Consider the following 26,010-nt stretch of genomic DNA (forward strand, 5'->3'; position numbering starts at 1 on the left):
CCCTTTATACTTGTTTGCAATTGTTGATGTTCTCGGTTAATTGCATATGGATAATGAATGAGTATGGGCTTCATTAAAGTATAAAGGATAATGCTTTTACTTGGTTGCGAAACACAAACTAAGTATGTTAATGTTGGAGTAGGCGTAGTCCACGAATGTTAGTATTGTTAAAAATAAAGCGTTCAGTGGTGCCGCACCTCGCTACAAGCGGTTGGAAGATCACCGCAGGTGTAGGGGCGTGACAGTTGGTATCAGAGCTCAGTCAGGAGCTGGTGGAGCAAGTGTGAGGACACTTGGAAATTGATGACAGGTGAAGCCGATGCAGATAAGGTTATGGAGAAATCATGGATGAATAGTCTGGGTTTTGTAGACTTGATGGTTCATGACAAGACCATTCAAGCTCTGGTAGACACAGGTGCTACACATAACTTTATGACAACACGGTTAGCAAAAGAGGTTGGGCTGACATCTAATATGGAGGTCAAGGCAGTAAACTCTAGAGCTAAGGTGGCAGGTTTGGTACACGATGTACCTGTACAGATGAAAGAACGGAAGAGTCAGTTGGACTTCATAGTGATGGAGATGCATGACTTCGATGTGATACTTGGACAAGAATTCTTGAAGGGCAACAAGGCTATTGTTGTCCCCTTCTGTGATGAAGATGTTGCAGACATGATTACGATGGAGGAAGAACTTGAGGCTGATCAAGTTGAACCAGGATCGTGCAGTTTGTCAACATGTATGGATGAGGTCACTCACATGGAGGAGCCTCATGATGATGAAGTAAGTGATGATACTTGTGTTTCATTTGGGCATTTGGAAGATGGACCATGTGCAGGGAAGGGCAAAGCCAGTTTGCCAAGGCAAGAGGACATCTTACCATGGATGACTATGATGGAACCTTGTATGGAAGAGCAAGGATTGTCAGTTGTTGGAAAGCTTGTTGGGGTTACTTGTGACCTTATGATGAAAGGTGCAAGGACCCGGGACAAGGGTGGAACTTGATGATCGTTGTGGAAGAATGAGTCATGCTTTAGCCACATGAATTGGCTAAGTGCCTGGCATGACTCATGGGCAGGTTGAGGAGGGCACACACTTGTGATGTTTTGGGTGGACTTGTCATGGCCGAGACCAAGAGTAAGTCTTGATGGACACTTTGGTGGAGGAGCTATGATGAAGGGACTCATGACATGATGATGAGATGGTTGGGTGACCGAGTTCACTAAACAGAAAGTTGAAGACTTGGATGGGATGGCCAGATGTTGTGATGTGTCTACTTGGTTGGACTACATGGGCAACTTAGTCATGGACATCAGGTTGGAGACTTGAAGATATGGAGCATGGCAGACCTATGCAAGGACATTGTGTGGAAGCACTTGTAGAGATGTCAAGGGACATCCAAAGAGGAGTGCTAGGGCAGGAAGGTTATGCAGGAGGACTTGCTAGTGTGACATGGGGACTTGAGGATGGCACATTGCAGATGATGAAGAGGACTTCATGGACCTGAATGGGGTACATCAAGAGTTGATAAGATTGGAAACTTGAGGATGGCACATTGCAGATGATGAAGAGGACTTCATGGACCTGAATGGGGCACATCGAGAGTTGATAAGATTGGAGACTTGAGGATGGCACATTGCAGATGATGGAGGGGACTTCATGGACCTGAATGGGGCACATCAAGAGTCGGTTTGATGAGATGATCTCTTCATATGAAGGAGACACACACATATGGACAACATGTTGCAGATGAGATGGATGGAGTTTCCATGGACCTGAGCATGGATTATGGAGATACATACTTTGGTATGGGGAGCTTGGTGGCAGTGGTCACTAGGCCGAGACATAGTGGAGAAAGAGTCTCTACATATGTTGCAAGGATGTTTGCCTTGTGTAGAAAGGTCGACATCCTGGATGAATGATGATCTTGGTGGAGAGCTACCGAGATGGTATGTTGTCGAGGACGACAACGATTTCAGGTGGAGGAGGATGTAAGGTCCTTGGGTACTGGCGCGTTCGGGCGCCGGGCGAAGTCACCGTGCACCCGCGCGGGCGCAGGCTGCACGACCGACGGGCGGGTCTGCATGACAGGCGGGCGGGTCTGCACGACAGGTGGGCGAGGCTGCAAAGCGGGCGGGTCTGCACGATAGGCGGGCGAGGCTGCACAGCGGGCGGGTCTGCACGACAGGCGGGCGGGTCTGCACGACGGGCGGGTGAGCGCACACGGGCGGGTGAGTGCACACGGAAATGCGAGGAAACCATGAACAGAAAAGCGACGAAACCAACAACGCTTATGAATGCGACTAAGTGTTGGGAGTTTTTTTATAGAGACTTGGAAGGAGGCTTGCGTGAGGGCAAGGCCGACTTGAAGAGGAGCGTTTATGGGCGTGTGGATGCCAATTTGGGGGTCAGCCAAGGGGCTAACGCCCACATGAGGGACCACACATAAAACCATGTAAGATGCATATATATAAAGGAGCTTGAGAGCTCATTTGTTCACCATCGAATAACATTCTCTCATACGCATAAGAGGGGTAAAACTGCACAGGGGTAAAAGAGACTACGCATATCTCATGCGTAGGTCTTATAAGGTGCAGTTTTGGAGTTTTATGCCGGTTGGAGGGTGGCAAGCGTGCCGGGGTTCGAGATATGTGTGTAGGACTTGGTGAGAAGGTCGAGTGGCTCGGGTGAGCACTTCTTCTTGTGCAAGGGTGCACACGGTTGTAAAGCAGGTTGCTTGTATTGTAAAATTGGTTAAGTGTAGACTTGGTTTGGCAAGGAACACTTGTACATTGTAAATCTGATATTTTAATAAAATTGTCGGGCAGACTCACATTATGGGGAGTTGCCCCTCCCCTTTATACTTGTTTGCAATTGTTGATGTTCTCGGTTAATTGCATATGGATAATGAATGAGTATGGGCTTCATTAAAGTATAAAGGATAATTCTTTTACTTGGTTGCGAAACACAAACTAAGTATGTTAATGTTGGAGTAGGCGTAGTCCACGAATGTTAGTATTGTTAAAAAGAAAGCGTTTGGTGGTGCCGCACCTCGCTACAAGAGGTTGGAAGATCACCGCAGGTGTAGGGGCGTGACAGAGGGGGAGAAAGATAAGGAGAAAGGGAGGGAGACAATGACAAGGTTGGAGGGCAGAGAGAGAGTAGGAGAGGAAGGGAGAGAGGAGAAGGACCAAAGGACCAAAGAGAGGACTTGAGAGAGAGAGGAGGAGAGAGGGAGGGACATATAAATGGAGTTGGAAGGGGAGAGATGGAGTGAAGAAGAAATACATAGAGAGAGAAAAGTGGAGAGAGAAAGAGAGAAATGGAGTGATAAGGGAGATAGAGAGATAATGTGTGTAAGTTTTCGGGTGAGATAGAGAGACGAAGAAGGAGAGATTGAAGGAAGGGTGGAGAGGAGGAGAGAGGGATAAAGATAATGAAAAAGTTGTAGGTAGAAGAGAGTGGCGGGGGGAGGGGAGGGGAGGGGAGAGGTTGAGGGTGTTGGGGACAAAGGGAGGTGGAAGATAAAGGGAGAGAGAGGATGTGAGAGAAAGAAGGAGAGAGGGAGGGAGAGAGAGATGGAGTTGGATGGGGAATGAGAAAGAAATACATAGAGAGAGAAAGGTTGAGAGTGAGAGAGAGAGAGTGATAAGGGAAATAGAGAGAGAGGGAACAGAGGTAGAAGGGGGAGAGAGGGAGAGAAGGATAGAAGGGGGAGAGAGGGAGAGAAGGGGGAGAGAGAGGGAGAGGGAGAGGAAGAGGGAGGGAGAGATAGATGGATATGGAGAAAGAGTGTGTAAGTTTTGGGGGTGATATAGAGAGACAAAGGAGAGGAAGAGGGAGATAGGGATATAGATGGGAGGTGAAGGGAGTGAAGAAAAGAGAGATAGATAAAGGGAGGGAAAGAGGGAGAGATAAATATGGAGAGGAAGAGAATGTGTGTTGGGGGGGATGTGTGTTCTGGGGGGGGGGGTGGGGTTGAAATAAAGAGACAAAAAGGAGAGATGGAGGGAGATATAGATATAGATGGAGGGACGAAAGAAGGAAGAATATTTCTTGCGCTAGATGCATTGATTTCATTGTAGATGATGATCTCTAATCCTATTTGATTTGTTGCACTAGATGCATTGATTTTAGTGTCAATATTGATACCTAATTATATTTTATTGTTTGCACTAGGTGCATTGATGTTAGTATAGATGTTGATTTCTAATCCTATTTGATTGCTTGCTCTAGATGCATTGATTTTAGTGTAGATGGTGATTCGTAATCTTATTTGATTGCTTGCAATATATGGATTGATTTGAATGTAGATGTTGATTTCTAAGTATATTTGATTGCTTGCACTAGATGCATTTATTTCAATGTAGATGTGTGTTTCTAATCCTTTTTTATTGCTTGCACTAGGTGCATTGATTTCAGTGTAGATGTTGATTTCTAATCTCATTTGATTGCTTACACTACATTTATTGATTTCAATGTAGATGTTGTTTTCAATCATATTTGATTGCTTGCACTAGATGCATTGATTTCAATGTAGACGTTGTTTTCTAATCCTATTTGATTGCTTGCACTAGATGCATTGATTTTAGTGTAGATGTTCATTTCTAATCCTATTTGATTGCTTGCACTAGATGCATTGATTTCGGTGTGGATGTTGACATCTAATTTCATTTGATTGCTTGCACTAGATGCATTGATTTCAGTGTAGATGTTGTTTTCTAATCGTATTTGATTGTTTGTACTAGATGCATTGATTTCTTTGTAGATGTTGTTTTGTAATCACATTTGATTGCTTGCATTAGATGCACTAGATGTTGTTAATATTGAGGCTGTAGATTATTAAAAAAAAAAGCAAGATATACTTGGTAATACCTAGAGAGACGCTATTAAGAATTAATTAGCTGTCAAAAGTTGTGATACCTAGACTTAAAATGAAATAGATATGCACAATCAATACGTCTGAAAGTGAAAATTAATCCTTGACAAGATCGTCTCCTTTCTTCATCACCAACTAATTACTAATAGACAATTACATATATTCAAAATATATTCAAATTTACATATATTTAAAATTACTAATAGATAATTACATACAACAATGTATTCAAAATATTTATAAGAGGAAAATATATATTTATAAACATTCAAAACAAATCAAAATATTCTTGAAGAAGATGTAATAATTATTTCGAGAAACAAATAATGTAAATATTTTATAAATATGGAGACTCAATAACAAAAAATTGAAAAAGACATTATTTCTTGAATTTGCAAAATAGACTATAGATAAAGAAATCATAAAAATATTCTTGAAGGAAATAAATTATTTTAGACATTAGGGAAGAAACAAACTCTTAGAGTAATCTTGACGCAGTAAATTATTAAAACTACTCTTCAAGATATATCTAGCAATACTTGGAGGAGACACTACTTATAATTAATTAGTTGTGAGAAGTTCTTATACCTAAAATTAAAAGAAATAGATGTGTAGTATTAATCCTCCTGCAAAATTTTGACAAGATTGTATCCCTTTTTCATCACCAACTAATTACTAATAGACAATACGTACACACATAAAAATATAACACAACATCTGCAACATTCACAAACATTATCAACTAAATCCAAACACATAAGCACACAAACCACTCAAAGCATACAAACACAGACGTGCAAACCATTCAAGGTAAGCGGCACAAATTAAATTAAAGAAGGGAATGATATGGTCATGCCAAACAAAGAATACATAATGTGAATTTCAAAGTTTATCTCAAACATATACATGATAATGATAATCTAAAAATGTGACATTGTTTCCCTCAACAAGAACCAACTTAGATCCATCTAACATTGGATCTGTCATGCGCCGAGAGGGATCAAATCTCTCGAGTTGCAAACATTCTTTTTGGAGTGTAGAATTTGAGGAAATGTTTGCACCTCGAGGGATTTGACCCTTCTTGGAACATGATAGATCCATTGTTAGATGGATCTAAGCTATTTCGAATTAAGGGCAACAATGTCAAATTTTTAGATTATCATTATTATGTATATGTTTGAGATTAACTTGAAAATTCGCATTATGTTTTCTTTTCTTGGCATGACCATATCACTTTCTTCTTTAATTTAGTCGGTGTTACTTGCCTTGAATGATTTGTAAATCTATGTTTGGATTCTTTGAGTGAGTTTTGTGTTTATGTTTTTGGATTTGGATGATAATGTTTTTGAATGTTACAGTTGTTGTGTTATATTTTTATGTGGGAATGTAATTGTTTATTAGTAATTAGTTGGTGATGAAGAAGGGATAAAATCTTGTCAATAGGTTGCACGAGGATTGGTACTGCACATCTATTTCATTTAATTTTAGGTATGACAACTAATTAATTCTCAACAGTGTCCTTCAAGGTGTTACTAAATATATCTTGAAGAGTAGTTTTAATAATTTATTGCATCAAGATTACTCTTGAAATAATTTTTTTCCTTTCTAATGTATGAAATAATGTATTTCCTTCAAGGATATTTTGATGATTTTTTATCTATAGTCTATTTAGAAAAGTCAAGAAATAATATATTTTTGATTTTTTTAATGAGTTGCTAGAAGTATAAATTCTTTACATTATTTGTTTCTCCAAACAATTATCACATCTCCTTCAAGAATATTTTGATTTGTTTTGAATGTTTATAAATATCTCTTTTCCTCTTATAAGTACTATGAATACATTGTTCTATGCAATTATCTATTGGTAATTTTGAATATATATATATATATATATATATTAGTAATTAGTTGGTGATGTAGAAGGGAGACAACCTTGTTAAGGATGAACTTGCACTTTGCAGGAGGATTGATTCTACACATCTATTTCGTTTTAATTCTAGGTATGACAACTTTTGACAAGTAATTAATTCTTAATAGTTCCCTTTTAGGTATTACTAAATATAGCTTGATTTTTTTTCTTAATAATCTACAACGTCAAAATTAACAACATCTAATGCATCTAATGCAAGCAATCAATAGAAATCAAAGTTTACACTGAAATCTTTGCATCCAATGAAATCAATCAAATAGGATTAGAAATCCAAATCTACACTGAAATAAATTCATCTAGTGCAAGCAATCAAATATGATTAGAAATGAACATCTACACTGAAATCAATGCATCTAAAGAAAGAAATCAAATAGGGCTGAAATCAGTGCATTTAGTGTAAGAAAATGAATAAAATTCTAAGAAAACATCATCTACACTGAAATCAATGAATTTAGTGCAAGAAATATTATTTCCTCTCTCTCCCCTCCATCTAATCTTGAAAAATATTTTTAATAATTTATAATCTCAAGATTAACAACATCCAATCCATCTAATGCGAGCAATCAAATAGGATTAGAAAACAACATCTACACTGAAATTAATGAGTCTAATGCAAGCAATCAAATAAGATTGGAAATCAAAATCTACATTGAAATTAATGCATCTAGCGCAAACAATCAAACATATTTAGAAATCAACATCTACACTAAAATCAGTGCATCTAGTGCAAACAATAAAAAGGATTATAAATCACAATCTACAATCAAATCAATGCATCTAGAGCAAGCAAACAAATAGGATTAGAAATAAACATCTACACTGAAATCAATGAATTTAGTGCAAACAATCAAATATAATTAGAAATCAACATCTATACTGAAATCAATGCATGTAGCGCAAGAAATCAAATAGTATTATAAATCATCTACACTAAAATCAATGCATCTTGTACAAGAAATATTCTTCCCTCTCCTCTTCCTCCATCTACATCTATATCTCCCTCCATCTCTCCTTCTTTGTCTCTCTATTGACCGCCCCCCTCCCCCCAAACACAAACACTCTCTCTCTCCATATATTTCTATCTCTCCCTCCCTCTCTCTATCTCTCTCTTCTTCCCTCTGTTCACCTCCCATCTATATCTGTATCTCCCTCTACCTCTCTTTTGTCTCTCTACATCACCCCCAAATCACGGTTGCCCCTATAGGGGTTCCAGTACTAGCATTCATGGCAACAAGTAATTGCTGCCCTTGGGGAAAAGGGTTGGTAAGCCTAACCTGAGAACTAGAAGAACCTTGTTGAGCTAACAAGCACTGAGCGTCCTAAATCTTGGGGAAAATATGGGTAAGGTGATCCACGTTGGATAACTAGCATGGTAATTTAAGCACCCTTTTAGATTCTTTTTTTCCCTCACTAGTGTCATCACTGGGTTTATTAGCAATTCCCTTCCCTCCCTTGTTGTTTTTCTTCCCACATCCCTTCTTTTTCCCATCACATTGTTGATTTCCTTTGGAATTTGAGGCTTGAAAAACATTAACCGCAAAAGGTTGAGAAGGAACAGACATTGACAACATAGTTTGTGTTGGAGAAACAAATTGCGGTGACAACTGTTGTAATTGATTCAACAAACTAGCCGTATTACTATTGATCAATATCTATATATTCTTTTGTCATTCTGGTTGTGGAAGGAATGAAATGAAATATACATAAATACTGAAATAATATAGTGAAAAACTAACTTCTATTAGTAAATGGACTAGTAGAATGTTGTAAATAGGTCCAAAATGCTAACCCTAGAAAACGAAACACCAAAAGGTTTATGACCCTAATGGAGTTAATTGCTACATCAACTTTTCAAGGTCTTTGCTTTTGCATACAATCTCTATTTGTTGCGCTCAATATCCCATTGGAAAGCTCTATTCAATAATTACGCATTTTGACCGAGGCTACAACTTTTAAGTGGGCCCTATCTATGTAAGAAAAAGTCGTTTAGGGCCTTAAAATGGCCACCAAATTTTGGGACCTAAAAATCATTGAAAAAATAAAAGATAGAGAGCTATTGAAATAGTGGAAGAGGTGAATGGACATTAATATCCACTTGGATCAAGCCTCCTCCCTTAGGAAGCAATGGTATCCATTGCATCAACTTCTCTCATAAGATGGGGAATTGTTTACTGAATTTGGCTCCTTGTGAACCACTTGTCTTGCTAAAGAATTTATCCTGCTTTGACAGCCTGGTAGAGTTGTATGTGTTGCTGGTGGGTATCCTTTCTTGGTCTCCATGATCCAATCAAAAAATAGCTCATTCAATGCAGTCAAAGTGAGTTTTGTGGAAGCTATTTGCTCGACTGCTCTGAGGTCTCCTACAATGGTGGAAAATGTGGTCGAAGAAACTCCACATTAAACACTGGGTGCAAGCTAAGGAAAGGGGGATGCTTAATTTAAAAGCGTTTTCACCCATAACCTTTATGGTTGTGTAAGGCCCACATCAGAGTGGTTTGAGCTTCTGTTGAAGGCTCCAAAATATATCCCTCAATAGTAGGGAAAACCACCTGGTTGGGAACTTAGGGAACCTCCTTTTCCATTTGGAATGATCGCTCAGATTGGGTTTATGGGACTAGTTTCCCTTAATAAACGATATAAAAGTTGATGTGATATATAAGTGTGGGGAAGTTTATCTAAATGAAACTAAGAAATAGAAATGTATAGACTTAAAATATCTATCCCGAGAGAGCTTTCTCTGCATATGTGACTTATAAAGATCTCACATTAAACATGACAATATAGATCATCAAATCCTTTGTGAGGTTAAAACAAATAAAGATAAATAATTTAATTAAATAGTTAATTAAACTAGTTGTTGAAACACATCACACATATCAAATATCATTGTTCATTCATATACTTAAAATATTTCAATTAAACACATCAATAGTGATAAATCTTAATTGCTAGCAAAAATGTATATGATAAACACAAATACAATAACCATTCAAATCATAAACAAAGTACTAGTATTCAGATAATAGTACCCAATAAATGTTAACTCTGCTCATAAGTGAAATAGTAGTGGTTCCTCTTTCTATTAAGATTCCTTCAAGCTACAATAGTGCAAACTAGAAGCTTTCTCCAAAAATTTAGAACCCATTCTTCATAACAATGAAGGGGATTTATAGTTCGTAATCAAAATACAAATCTAGAAAAGTGCCATAGAATACTGAAGTGGTTTTAACAAACCATACTAAAAATAAATTAAAAGACAATAATAGATTGCAGTTGCAACAACTTGACTATCCATTCACTGTTGAATCTCGCATATATCTGTCATTGACTTTAATTCAGGTGGATGATGGAGTTGTATACACATATGTGCAATGAATAATGCATCATTAATTTTTTAAAGTATATGAGTGTTTGTGTTGGAGAGACACCTCAACATCAGCCACTCATTATACAGTTTGACTAGGAAATGCCAATGGCATTCCAAGTCAGTCTTTGGAAGATTTTTGATTCTCTCAGCTTTCTTTTTCGATGATTCTTTCCATGCTGTAGTCACCAATTTTAAATTTGTCCTGTAAAGAGAAATACAAGGATAAGTGGAAACTTTCTAACTGAATAATTACTTAGAGAAAATAATCAATTTCAACATAGAATCTATGTCTTTTATGAGCAAAATATTAAGAAACCGTTACACAATAATGAAATTGTTTAGCGCTTTGAAAATCATGAACTCGTTACGTTCGACCATTAAATGATAAAACGTTGAATAATAGGGAATTTAGTACACATCAACACATCAGAGGATTTTATCGAAGAAATTTTATGGTTGGATCATTGAAACATGCGATATTCTCATCATTTAATAAGCTTACAGAATGTAGTGGCTAATGTTACAATTTGGAAGAGATATCAGAGGCCTTGTACTAGAGGTTTCATATTAGAGGATTAGTGGGAATGAATATCGGAGATCAACGGATTGGGAAATATCGAAGTTGGCGCATGAATGGATATCAGAGGTCAAAGAGAAAAGGGATATCGGAGGTCAGAGTGAGAAGGGATATCATAGGTCGACATATCAGGAAGTCAAAGATCAGTGACATGAGCATCATATTTAAAATGAGGATATTGGAATCTATGATAATACTACGTGGAAACCTTGAGGGGTAGGGTCTTTGTGTTATATTTGCAAAAGAGTTCTTTTATCACTTTTAGGCTTAAACATTAGAAAACTCAATTGGAGAAAGTTTAATTCACAATTTTTTTCTTTGCAACGATACTCAACAATACTCTCCTTCTGCTGAAGAAAGAGAAATGGAAATTTGTTTCTTGCAAGCCGATGTAATAGGTCCAGAATCAAGAGTGAAGACATAACCTCCAGTAGACTTTTGATCATCAGGGTCAACAACCTAATCGGAATCAGTGAAACCAACCAATAGAGGAGATGCTTCTACACTGTAATGAATCCAAAACTGAACTGTACCTAAGAAATAATGAAGTATTCTTTTAGTTGCTTTCCAATGACTTTCATGTGGGTTTTTCATAAACTGGGCAATAAGGCCAACAAAAAAGGAAAGGTCAGGATAGGTATGGGTTAGATACACAAGTTTTTCAACAAGATGACGGTATAAGGTATCATCAATTTCAGGGGAAGTACAAGTGACTGAAAATTTGGCTCTAGAATTAAAGGGAGAAGGGGCCTCTTATAGTCTTCCATGTGAAAGTGGTGTAGAAGATCAAAGGCATACTTGGACTGGGAAAGGGAAATACCTTCTTTGGATTGCAAGACTTGAAGACCAAGAAAATAATGCAAGTGTCCTAAGTCTATCATTTGCCACTAATTTTTAAGGGTAGATTTCACATGGTTTATAAGGTTGGGATCATTATCAGTAAGGATAAGATCATCAACAAGAATGATAAGAGACTTACCCACTTTCTTTGTGTAGACAATATTGTCAGAATGACACCTAGAAAAGCAAGTATCTAAAATAAAGCTATCCATTTTGGCATACCAAGCTCGAGGGGCTTGCTTGAGACCATAAAGGGATTTCTTAAGCCGACATATAAGGTTGGAGTCTGTTTGTATAGAGCCAGGAGGTTGTTCCATATAGATTTCTTCATGCAAGTCCCCATGTAAGAAGTGGGGTTTAACATCCATCTAATGGATTTCCCATTTGAAAGAGTCAGCAAGGGAAAGAACAAGGCGGATAGAGTTCATTTTGGAAACAGGGAAGAAAGTTCCAATATAGTCAATGCCTTCAACTTGTGAAAACCCTTAGCAACAAGACGGGCTTTATGTTTATCAACTTTTCCATTTGACCCAAACTTCATTCTATAAACCCATTTGCATCTAAAAATTTTCGTCCCTTTGGAAGAGGAATAAGGTCCCCTGTATCATTTGCTAGTAGTGAATGATATTCTTAATTCATAGTTACGTCCTGATCTGGATGGACTGAAGCTTCTGCAAAGGTGTCAGGATCATAATTCACTGAAGCTTGAGCCAGTAAAGAAGAGGCTCTATCGAACTGATAACGTGTGCGATGCTGATATATAAGATCACTTGCAAGAGCACCAACTGCATCAAGAGTAGTGCAGATCCATTTTGTAAGCTGAGGAGATGAAGGAGGATCCCGAGAAGGTGGGGGAGGATTTTCATCCTCACTGTCATCATCTGAAGAAGAAATATTTTCAGAAGTAGAAGGGATAGAGAGAGGTGGCACATCCACCGAACTAGGCTTGTAGGCCAATATATTTTCAGCAAACTTTACATCCCTTCTAATGATAACATTTTTGGATTTAGGTGGAAGAAGTCTATATCCTTTGACATATTTAGAATATCCAACAGAAATACATTTTTCACTCTTAGGTTCTAAGGTTTTATGTTTCTTATTTGGAATATGGGCTTATGCTTCACTTCCAAAAACATGAAAGTGACCTACATTTGGTTTAATTGAGCTCCATGCTTCTTATGGAGTAATATTCTTTAAAACCTTAGTAGGAGTGTGATTTACTATGTAATTTTCATAGTTAATTGTTTCTACCAAAAAATTAAGACTAAGTCCTTTAGATTGAAGCATACAATTAGCCATTTCCTTTAAGGTGTGATTCTTCCTTTCAGCTACACCATTTTGTTGTGGAGTATATGGAACAATATGTTGCAATTGAATTCCATGCTTAGTGCAAAAGTTGATGAATTTATTGTTAAGATATTCTCCGCCATTATCAGATCTTATCTTAAGAATTTGATGTCCAGATTGATTCTCAACAAAGGCCTTAAAGGCCAAGAACATGTTAAAAAATTCACTCTTGATTTTTAAGAAGTATACCCAAGTGTGTCTGGAGAAATCATCAATGAAAGTTAAGAAATACTTGTAGCCAGAGAATGAAACAACTCGAAGTGGACCACATAAATCACTATGCACAAGATCTGAAGGGGCTGAGGCATGCCAAGAGGCACATTTTTCAAAACTATCCCAATGATGTTTTCTAAATGCACATCCGAAACAAACATCATCTCTACAAGATACCATAGGAAAACTTGTCACCGTATTTTCTTTACATATATTTTGAAGGGAGCGATAGTTTAAGTGACCAAATTTCTCATGCCAAAGTTTGATCACTTCATCATTATGAACAACAAATACCGAGGGAAGAGTTTACGACCCAAAGTTGTTAAAATTATACAACCTTGTAGAATCATCAACAATTTCGGTAGCTAAAATATGTTTAGGATCTCTTAGGTCCTTAATTACAACATCATGAGGTGAAAATTCAATGATTTTATCTTCACCTGAATGAGTTATCTGATATATAGATAGAAGGTTTCAGAATAAGGGAGGAACACATAATACATCATTAAATTGACCATTGTATAGATGAATAGTTCTAGTCCCTACAACACTAAGAGATCTATCATCAACAACATATATATTTTTGGTGTTATAATCATTTAAAGAAGAAAACATGGCTTTGTTTTTTGCCATGTGATAAGAAGCTCTAGAATCAATAAGCCACTCATGAGAATGAGAAGAAGAATATACATTTAGTGCATAATCAGACCAAGATGCTTGACAACGTGTTAACGGTGCTGGACCTGCCAACATGTAAGGGGATCTCCCCGGTAAGAATTCCCAATCAGACCTCAGACTATTTGGTGTAGGAGTCCCAGCAGTGGTTCATACTGTAATGCCTTGACTGCGATTTCACACAAAGGAAAGTAAGATGTCTCTGTTGGTAGCAAGGGTGTGACACTACAGCAAGCTAAGGAAGGTGCATGAGAGGTTCTAAGACACAGAGGTTGAGATGAGTGCACCCCTTAGAAATCTGTGATATCACGAAGTTAACAAAGGAACACACGAGCAAAGATGCATCATAACATAGAAGACAAGTTAGCTAGCAATCCAAAGTGATGGTTAAACCAACAACACATTTAAGAAAAATTCATACACACATTTGCATAATAGTCCATATATGCATGCGTAAGCAAACAAATACATATATCATTAAGAGTAAACCAGATAGCATAGAATACAATACAACATATATATGGAACATGTTGGCTCTGTTATATTAAGAAGTGTAATTTCCAATCATACAATACATCCATGTCTAATCACTAGTTCCGACAATGGAACATTATAGCCAAAACCGTCTTGCTCCTCCAAAGAGATATACTAGCTCTGCGTAGTGGAGAAACCAAGGCTCGTTACAATACTATCCAAGCTCTCTCCAAGATAGTCTTATCAGAAGCTTCGTTGACCAAACCTCTACAATGAGTTATGAGGGACTATTTATAGCAAAGGGTGGGGTGACCCACATTCCCCTTTAAGACCGTTCATCTATCCTCATAACTCTTCAACTACTCTATGATTGTTACATTCAACTATCGACACTTGAACTTCGACTTGACAAGATGTTACATTACAATGCACATGTGCCCATGTGAGACAAAATGGATTGAGAAAGCCATGCAAGACGTCCCTAACATAGACCGTTGTGATGAGACCAACTCTTTGATATGCTTGTGATGGTGAAAGTGGTGAGCGAATGCCAAGCATTAGTGATTTCAGTTTTCTCCTCTACAGATTCATATTCATTTGATTCACCCTTGGATATCTAATAGCTTTGTGTTTTGATACAGAGCATGGATAATTTGGGCAGGCAAACAAACAATAATAAATTATCGATTTAAAATAGAAAATAATAATAATAATAATAATAGAAGACAATCAGCCCATCCTTCTTTCTATTGTAAGAGATTTTCAAAATATTAAAAAAATTGAAAAACAAAAAGTAAATTAAATAATTGACTTCTAATCTCACATTCTTGGATTTTTCAATTCAAACTACAAATAAAACCAAAAACAATTATGTTCATTCATATTCATTAAATTTCAAAAATATACGATCCAAACCAGAATGGCAACAAATATAAAAAATAAAAATAAATAATTAAATAAAATATTATCATTGATTCAAATAGTTTACTTGGCCAAAAGAAATTCAATATAGTTACAAATCCTCGACAAAATTACAAACAAACACAAGAGCATGAACATCATAGTGGGGCAAAAAAGTCACACTCTATATCTTACGGCAGAGTTCGCATGACACAATCAATTATCATATACTATGTACACTTTCCATATTTTATTTATTTGTGCATCATATATATTTCTCAAATTTTAGTTTTGGAAGGTATGTTTTCTCAAATTAATGTCACTGTTATGGGATAATTCCTAGAATTATAATTACGTTACGTTTACCAACTGACACAAAACTATATTATGCAATAATGCCCGGAATTAAAAATACAACCATATGTGGAAACAATCAAAAATTGATTTGAGAGGTTAGTGTAAAAACAACTTTGATTTACAGAATTGAATATTAATTAGGGAATTGCAAATTTTATATATATAAAAAACAGAGATGGCAAAGGCTTGTTGACCACCCAGTTGGGATTGAGATTAAATTACGATTTCGCTGTATCAATTTGTTATTGTGAATTTACAAAATATTACTAAAAAAATATCTAAAAACACATCTTTACATTTATGTTATTAGAATGAGTAATTTTTAGTGTTATAATATATTTGATTTTATTATTATTTGGAGTTTATGATTTATCTCTACTACTATTTTAAAAATAATGATTTTAAAGTATTTTTTAATGATTTTAAAGTATTTTTTAATTAGATAGCATAGGTTTAAATCTTTTTTTATATTAATTTATTATTTTCATTTAATTTAATAATGATTTCAAAGTGGAGAATAATATGAATAGAAAAATAAATTTCTTTTTTTTGAATCTTGTTAAGTTGTTTGTGTTCTTGAAGAGTTGATCTGCTGCTTGGAATACTACTATCAGAGGCTTCTAAATCGTCAAAATCACTTAATATGTCACACTTAAACTCAATATTCAGATATATTTAACAAAACAAATATGAAATTGCAATAAAAAAATCACTCTATTAATATTATTACACCTTATCATAAATAATAATACAAAGAAGAATATGGTTTTTGATTACCTAACTCTAAATTATCATTAAAATTTTTGTGAAAAAAATCCAACCTTATTAGCAAAATTTGATTACTAAGTAACATATCCCCTTTAGGGCTGAACTAATGAAGAACATGATATGTAGCTAAGTTAATATTGATTTCCGACGCCAATATTCTTTCCAAGGTGGGTGTAGAGAAAAACTTCCGGGCATGGAAGATTATGGAACAGAATGGAGATACTTACTACGAGTCCCTCCACATGTCTTTCAGAGAAGGCCTGGAGCCAAACCTTTGATCTTTTTTGTTTAAATTGATTTTGATTCTTTTATGAGAACTTTCTGTTGGAAAATTGTGCATGTTTTTGACTTCTTCATTTATATGGGCTATGTTCTAAACAATGTTATGAGCGGCCTATTATTTTTTTTATATAGATATTTTCAATACAATTTTTTACGAATGCACACTATCCATATACAAAATCCTAATTTTTAGTTTTAGTAATGAAAATTACAAATTTTCTTTAAAAAAAATTTAAAATATCAAAATAACAATAAATTATGAAACACACTATATAACTAAATAAATCATCAATTAAACTATCCATAATATTAATTATATATATATATATATATAGAACCCTCAAATATTTTTAGCAACTATAATAAATATTTTATTTTAAGCAATTTGCAATAATAAATTTTAATAGAAAAATTTATTGATTTAATATATCTATAATACAAAAATAATTAACTATGATCCAACTCTTTAAAAACAAAGGCTACATAGTAGTTAATAGGCTTAGCTTAAATATATCCTAATTAAACTAAAATATAAAAATTTCATGACAAAAAATGAAGAAACATGGTTAATTAATATTGTTTATATTAACATATATATACTTTTATTCTTTATTAATATATATATAAAATATTATTAAATTTATTAAAATATGTTTTTAATTTAATAATAAATTATCTTAAATTGAAAATATAAAGAAAGACAATAATTCATGAAAATGGAAATAATAGAAAAATGAAAAAGTTAAATAAAAATGAAATAAAGTTGAAAACAAAAATTTAATAACTAATATAAATGGAAGTTAATAATAATAATAATAAACTAACAAGAATTGAATTCCCAATACTAAATTATGGATAAACAATAAAAAAATAAAATTGAATTGCAGTTATATTAAAACTCAATAACCCAAAATTTGTTTATTAGAAAAATATAAAATACAAATAAAATTATCCAATTTAATTTATAAGAGAAAAACTCGAAAAAAAATTCACAAAATAGAAATCCACCACTTAACAAATCTTAAATAGAAAAATTTAATTAAAAAGAAGAAGAAAGAATCCACTTAATTTATAAAAGAAAACCTAACAATTGAAAACCCATTAAAAGGTCAAGACTTATCTCAGTCCTCTTAATTTACAAGAGAAAATTTAATAATTAAATCTACCTCAAGACTTATTCCAGCTCTTTCTAATTTATAAAAGAAATTTGACAACTAAAAACTGTTGGAATTTTTAATCCATACTTGTCTCATTTGTGCTTCTTACTAAGTAAAGGAGTTTGTTCCTAGTAGTTAGGGTCTATTTCCTACATTGGTGTGTGGTTGAGATATTCTCTCAACCAACAGATTGTGTGTCCAAGATAGCGTACCTATATTGAGACAACACTTCTTGTATATATGTAATTGCATTTGATTAATAAATTAATCTGGATTCTCATATTTTATCTTGGTCTTGGTATCAGAGCCCTGACGACATGACCCCTTATGGGCTTGGCCCATCCTGGGCTGAGGAAATAAAAGAGTATTTTCTTTAGTTTTTAGTTTGTCCATCGTCAAGAGACTCAAGATTTGGATTTAGGTATATCTCTGGTTTCTATGCTTGTGAATCCTGTGTTTGAAGCCTTGGGACACACCAGTTTCGAAGGTCATGATGCGGAATCCCATATTTGTCATGGCGGAGTCTTTGGTCGTAGATGCCCTCGAGAAGATGATTGATGGGAAGTTTAGACACTTGTCGGTTGTGGAAAATGGTGAGGTCATTGCTCTGCTTGATATAACGAAGTGCCTCTATGACGCCATAGCAAAGATGGAAAAGGTCGCGGAAAAGGGTAGTGTTATTGTTGTTGTTGTTGAAGGCATCGGAAGACAATTTGGAGATGCTCCCAGTTCTTTTATTGAAACACTACGGAACAAATATTCAGGCCCACTTTTATCAACAGTCATAGCAGAAAATACAAAGGTGGCCACAGTTTCACAATTTGAATCTGTGTATATGGTTGCAAAGAAGGTGTGTGAATTTCGAGTCAATTCAGTCATTGTTACAATTGGGAATACGCCTCTAGGAATTCTAACTTCAAAGGATTTGCTTACATGGATTGTTGCACAAAACCTTTATCTAGAATGAAACCTCGTTGAAAAGCTAACACATGCAGCCATGGCCATGGTGGGATGTTTAAGATGTGCTGCAAGTGACACAACAAGCACAATGATGCAGGAATTCTAGGATTCGACTTTGACATTAGAGCCATCAGAGATTGATGAGGATGGTCACAGTGATTTCTCTCCAAGGCAGTGAGTTGATGGTACAAAATCAGTAAAATCAGGATATCCATCGTTAGGTCTTGTGAATACATTTGATTTTAAGTTGTGTGATTCTAAGGGGCGCATTCATCATTTCAAATGTGGGTTTGAGAGCTTGACAGAGATTTCTTCTACTGTTGTTCAACGAATAGAAGAATGCCATTGTTAAAATTTTATTTTTGTTATGTTGGTGATGTAATTCTGGTTAAAAGAATATAGTGGCATTTAGCTTGGCCAACTATTGTCATACATTTGTGTCTCTGTTGTAATTGGCCATTCCAACAATAGACAAACTTATTTGCAGAAATGATTAACCATGGGATATGATGAAGGCATGATAGTGGAAATGGAATTTGATCTAGGTGGATATTGGTGGCCACCCGCTAATTCCACTTGGATCCCCACCATTGCTTCTTTCAGTTTTTCAGTTTCCTTAATTATACCATAGTTTACTATTTTTAGCAGTTTTTCGGATCCTAAACTTCTGGAGCCGTTTTGAGCCCCTAAACGACGTTTTTTGGGAAATCTACCGCAGCAATTTTTTTGTCAAATAATCGACTTTTTCGTCGTAGTCCTTGGAGAGATCTTTCCAATGGGCTATCATGCACATCAAACGGAGATAATATGACCAATTCGCGACCCCGGGAAGTTGGCTGTCCAACTCACCCCAACGGGGCCCACAAACTCTTGGTGTTACATCTCCTCGGGTTATGGTTTTGGTTGTTTAGGGTTTTCTCTTATTGTTCAATAATAAAAAAGGCCCTTGAGCCTCATTATAAGATAGTTCAGAGGCATGTAGCCACCACATCTCTTCTCAGAGATAAGCGACCATCGCCCTAGCTAGTTTATTTCCATTACTATTTGTAAGCATATTTCAGTATTTTACATTAATGAAATGAAGTATTATTTCCGCTGCATATCTGTGTTTATGGTTATCTCTGTAATTTGTTGCATTCCTGTTTAAGTTCGGATCAGTGGTATTAGAGCGTCTGCTTTTTCTTTGCTTTTCTTTGCATGTCCCCAACGAGGTCGGGATATAAGGAGTTAGGGCTTGAACTGGTCAAACCTTTGCAAGACCAGCCTCGCAAGTCCCGACGGCCTCCCATGGCGGATGAGAAGAAAGATGAGGGGGCAGAAGATCCTATCAAAATCTTGCTCGAAGAAGCCCTCAAGCGACAATGGAACGCGATGATGGAAAACTTTGCCCAGATCGTTCAACGGCTACCCAGAAGCGAAGCATCAGCTTCTAGTAGCTACTCTGGAAACGCCACGCCCTTTAAGGTACAAGTTAATTTTGAAATCCCCATATTCGAGGGTCAGATAGACGCAGATGCCGTAGATAAATGGTTAAAATTGCTAGAGGGTTATTTTTCTGTTCATGAATTTTCGAGTCAGGAAAAGATTGTTTTCGCTCTTCTCAAAGCAGCCCCCCACGTCAAGGACTGGTGGGAAACCTACTGCGAGCATAAGGATGAAAATATCGGGTCACTATTTTCAGCTGCACCCACCTAGAATTCATTCCGGGATGCCATTAAGGAGCAGTACTACCCTGTTGGAAGCTATGAGGATGAATACATAAAGTGGACCACGTTGCGGTAGGGAAGGGACCAAGATGTGCCGGAGTTCACCAATATTTTCCATACCCTTCGCACGAAGTTGGGTATCAAGGATTCGGAGTAGCATTTGATACTCAAATATCGCGGCTGCCTGCACAAGTACATCCAGGAAGAAATAGAATTCCTGAACATCTCCTCGCTCGGCACAGCATACCGATATGCCATCAAGGTCGAGCAGAAGTTTAAACAAAAGAAGCGAGACTTTGGATCTGCGAATCCGAAGCAAGGGAAAGGTGCCCCTAAACTACAGAACAAAGGACAAAGCCAAGGCGGGGCAGCCCAAGACAACCCGCCAAAGCTGCAAGCAAAGAACAGTGCCGCGAAGCCGAAAAAGGACATGGGAAAATGGTGTGAGTTCCATAAGAGCTCCACTCACAACACAAGTGAGTGTCGGGCCAAGCAGTCACTGGTGGCTAAGCTAAAGGTTTTAGAATCAGATGCATGTTCCGACTCTGAGTCAGAACCCGACAAGGGGAATGACAAAGGGAAGCAGATCATTGATGCGGATCCCAACGCCACTATTGCTACTGCCAAGATCCAGAAAAATGAACCCGAAGATCCAGAGGAGGAGGTGTTATAGACATTTTTGGGCACTACAACCCCAAGCATAAATGTCCATAAATCAAGGGCTCCTAAGTCCCTAAAGGTGTTGTTCCAACCCCTAAAAGAACAAGGTCAACTAATTACAACATCTCCCAGAAGTTTTCCATGAAAAACCACTCAGAACTGGTCAAAACTGGACCATTTCACCTGCTCCATAGGCAAAGTGTGTTGCATCCCACCTAAATACACACAGTAGGTGCATTGCATGTCAAAAATCCCTTCTATGGGGTGCGATGGGCGAGAAGGGACAAATGGCAGGGTCAATCCGCAAGGTGGAGAAGCATGGAATCTTCCATAAACTTCTCCTGTGACACTTGCCTCTCTGAATTCGACCAGGGATGAGTAAGAGATCATCAATCTCCAAGTGGAATCAAGAACTATCAGAGGGGAGACACTAATCAAATCTCAAAAGCTGACTCACCTCCCTTGCAGACATCTATATATGGATCCCTCATCCCAGAGATCCAGAGGTTGGAATTTTGTATCTTGTAAGGAAGTGCTGCTGGTTTATTGGTGCAACATCATAGTGTTGGGTGATCTAAGATTTTCATGAGGTGAAGAAGGGCTTCTTGCTGAGAGGATGATGCTGGGTCAGAACAATTGGTTGTAATTCTCTTGGCTCTTTCTTGATTATCAATAAAGCTATTCAAGTTTTCCTCCATACACTTGTGTGATTGATGTTTTATGCATTTGTATGGTTAATATACATCTGATCCTATATTGCTTATGATAATAGATCTATGTTCTCGTATAGTGTTATGCTGCTTTGATTCTACAGGTACTCTGTGAAGTTGGGTACACAAGAAAGCAAGTAGCAAAGGACTATTAGAAGAGAGAGGATTCGAGCAAGTAACCAAGCGCAAGACAGAGGTTGGTCTCCTTTATTCTTCTCTCATCTATCTCTCATAAAGGAAAACGAAAGTAGTTTTAAGTTTGTTTGTTTCTAAGGTAGCTACCAGCCTTAGTGGGATTAGCAGCTCTATATAAACACTATTCCCGGTAACAAAATGGCGACTCCACTGGGGAGAGAGTAGATTGTTTGTTTATCTACATTTGTTTACTTTATAAACTTACAGACGGAGCCTGAAGTCAAGCCAACTAGCCTTCGAACTGCATTTGCTATGCAAGTGAAAAGTAGATCAATGCTGCTTCAGTCAATCTCCGGGTTTTGTTTATGAATTAAACAATTTATTTACAAGCTCTCTAATTTCCCTTGTGGTGGCTCTAGTAACCTCCTTAGATCTACCCCTGTGATTGATTTACTGATTACCACTTGCTCAGCCAAAATCCCTGAACTGAACTGCAAATTGTGACCCGGAACCCAATCAAAGTCTCGTCCCTGGTCCAGCGCATTGTCTGTTCTGTGAACTTCAAATGCAGCGCACTTCTCGAGTGTAGTAGGTGTGTTGCATTTCAGTTTCACTGTGTTACAGGTGCGCTGATCAGACAAGGCCTTGTTCCTAAATTTTGGTTTCTGTGTTCACTCTTTTCAGATCTATTCAGGAGTTTTGCTGCCTGTAGTCAGTACACCTCTATTTGAAACCCCTTTCCTTGTTGTTATTCCACCTCCATTGTGCAAAGAACTGTAAATGTTTTTATGTATTTTTTGATTCATTTTTAGTTCTCCTTTACAAAGAAGTAGAGTAATTGTACTGTCGTTTCTTGATTTGAAAGTGTCACAAGTGTCGTTTTCAATCATAGAAGAGAATCTGATTGTTCTTGATAGTCGATTACCCTGTTACTATTGTATTTGATCTGAATTAGTAGTTTTTCTAGTGTCGAAAGCAAGTTTTCAATTCCAAATTGCAAAGTGTTGTCATTGTCCTCATTTTGTCTTGAAAAGAAACTTGTTAGTAATTGTCGCTTTGAAAAATAATTCAGATTTGCGCTTAGCTTTCTTTTTATCATTTACACATTAAGAAGGCTGAAAACAAATACATGCATGTGCATTTGCATTTAGACTGTTTGTCGGTTTGATTTAGGACAGTGCATTTAGTGTGTGCTCTTTGCTCTTTGTTGAAATAACGCCATCTCTCTTTCCTTAGTAGCTAGGATTTTCATTTGCAAAAGAAGACTAAACGACTGTTTATCATCTTAGATTGCATTTTAGGAATTGTACATCTACATCATGCAGTGAACCTGAAAGGCAAATTTCTTAAGCAAGATCAACTATAAAATAAATTTAATGAATCTAAAAACGCTTTGGAACCTAACGCACAACATCTAGAAGTCTAGGCTAGAGACGTATTCCGGTGTCGTAAAGCCTGGTAACTGTTGTTTTCACTGTTGGTTGGGTGATTCCTCCACTTTGAGACGATAAGTGCCAGTACGGACTTGTGCTCCCACGTACCGTCGAGTATATTTTGGGAGACCACAATAGGCTTAATCCTTTATCCATAGGAAGTCGTGTCTGCCGCCCTATCAATCGCAATGCACTGAACACAGCATTCGGGAAGATTGACTGCCGTACCGTAAAAAGTATTTTGCAGTTTTGCGATTGGTTTGGTAATCCCTCTGTCTAGATTTCCAGAGCAGTCCCTTTCGTTCCTTTTCAGACTCCTTAATGGAAAAGGTCCATCTGAGCACTTGTCACTTCAGGCTCATTAAAAATCGAAGGCGACTAGAGTCATCTTTTGTTTTTTCTCGACTCTTAAAAATTGAAAAAACAAGTTGTGTCAAAGCGTCTAAAATTTATTTTAAACGGAATAATTATCACCTTTCCTACGTTGGTCTTAGGTTGAGGAAAATGGAGTCCACCAATCAAGGAGTTCCCCTTGGAGGAAATCCTAGTACCTTCTCCTCGTGGGGAGATGTTGGTGCACCTCATATGGCCACATTGTCGCTTCCAGGATTGACAATTGGCTTGCCCGTATGGCTCTTCTCAACCTCCGTCATTCAAAACACCGCGATTCCTGAACAATCGAGTCAACAACTAAACGATTCCAGAGTTACCCCCCAACCCTCTACTTCATCCAATTCTTCCTCTCCTCCTTCCTCTTCGCTTGATGAAGCTGGTAAAGCCAAAAATCAAGTACCTGAGAAGAAGAAGGAAAAGAAGAAGAAAGAGAAGAAGAAGAAGGAGCCAAAGGCAAAAAGGGGCAACCAAGCATCGTCTAGCGAAAATCCACACACTGCACCGACCAGGCCTAAATCGCCATGTGTCATTTGCAAAGGAGACCACTATCATCAAGATTGTCCTTGCATCCCTCGGATCTTAAGGGACTGGTCTCCCCATTTGCACAACCTGGTGTCGTCAACCTCTGATGATCATGTTGAAAATACACCGTCAACTAGTGAAAGTGAAGCACCTGGACAAAAAGGAAAATGAAAATTTCCTTGTAAACTATGTGAAGGGGATCACGCCGTCCACTGTTGTCCCTTCTTAGATGAGGCTAAAAGAGTTTTGGACGACTGTCTGGTTTCACCGTCACGGCTCCCTCCTGGATATAAGAAACTCTTGATGAGTCCGTCACTAGTTGAAAATCCGGCTGACACGCCCTTGTGGTCAGCCGAAGCATCTATCACTGAAGAAAAACCATCTGAATCCATACCAGACGAAAGTCAAAAGGTCGAGGCGGCAGTTGACCCAGTCTTGCCTTCAGAGGTTCCATCTTCAGATGATACAATCACTGAAGAGAACAAGGATGACACCGTCCAAATTCTTTTCGTAAGCACAGACTCCGATGAACATGGGGGCAGTCTACCCGTTCCTTTACTGCAGGAAGGAAGTTCGTCAGAGTCATATCCGACCGTCTATTCGGTCCCACCTCCAAGCAACCTAGTTGTTTCCTTTGACTGGAATCTACTAGGCAGACCCCGTTTACCGGCTAGTGTACCATTCCGAATCATCGCTCAAGTATATAGAATGGTTATGGCTGGTACCATCATAGATGAAGGGGCTTCTGTGAGTATCCTTTCCTCAACTGCTTGGAAAGCGCTTGGTTCGCCATCGCTTTTTCCTGAAATGAGAAATCTAATAGGCTTTGACAAAGGAACCAGTCGACCGTTAGGGATCCTTCCCAATGTGCCCATTACATTGAGAGGGAAAACCGTTCACATGAACGTAATGGTAGTCCAAGGACCCCTGGATTATAATCTACTCCTTGGATGAGACTATATTTATTGCATGGGAGCCATTGTCTCCTCACTCTTTAGAGTAATGTGTTTTCCGCACGAAGGAAGAGTGGTCAAGCTCGTAGACCAGCTTTCATTCCCCGGTTCACGCATAGAAAATAGTCATATACCATCCCTGAATGGTATTTTCATGCAAGGAATGTCTCATCAATCCCCAGTCCGTCCACCTGATGAGCGCGAGTGATTCGGGGGACATGACTGAAACCCAGGGGGCATGCACCCTGGTCTGCTTCGGCAAGAGAACCTTGGGTATAGGGTTGATTTCCGCGAAGGATATATGACTAATCTGGCGAACCCGTCCTTACAGGAAAATGGGAACAGACTGGAATAAGATACCTTCATTAAGGTTATGCCGGGTGACACCACTCCCCTTTGCCTATTTCGATAGGCATCGCCGAGAAAGAATTTTATCCGCTACGCGGATGAAACTTTCTCGGTAACCTGGAAATTTTTCTCTATACCTGGGGGCATGCAAACCTTTTGGCATGCAAGCGAAGAGCGACTATTTATTTTTTAAATTTGTAGGTCCTCTAACCCTTTAAACTCGTAGGATTAGTCGTTTCCTAACTTGCATAAAGAAAGGATCTGGAGAAAAGCTTTGTAAGGTGCAAGCTCCACAAAAATGGCATCTTATATTAGACATCCTTATTATACAACTGGATCGAGCAGTTTTGTCGCAGAATTCAAGCTCGTTAAAAAATAAACATAAGCAATGAGCAAGTGTTTCCCCCAGCATTTAAGCTCATTA

The 26,010-nt window shown here is 37.4% G+C and overlaps 1 pseudogene; it reads left to right on the forward strand.

Annotated features, from left to right (window-relative positions):
* The first annotated feature begins 303 nt into the window (after nucleotides 1–303).
* Nucleotides 304–19,078, forward strand: LOC149211609 (CBS domain-containing protein CBSCBSPB3-like; annotated as a pseudogene).
* The last annotated feature ends 6,932 nt before the right edge of the window (nucleotides 19,079–26,010 follow it).

The sequence above is a fragment of the Pinus tabuliformis genome, chromosome 1_1 (assembly GCF_031772625.1).
Source record: "Pinus tabuliformis cultivar Carrire ecotype Pingquan chromosome 1_1, CPIR1, whole genome shotgun sequence".
Lineage (NCBI taxonomy): Eukaryota > Viridiplantae > Streptophyta > Pinopsida > Pinales > Pinaceae > Pinus > Pinus tabuliformis.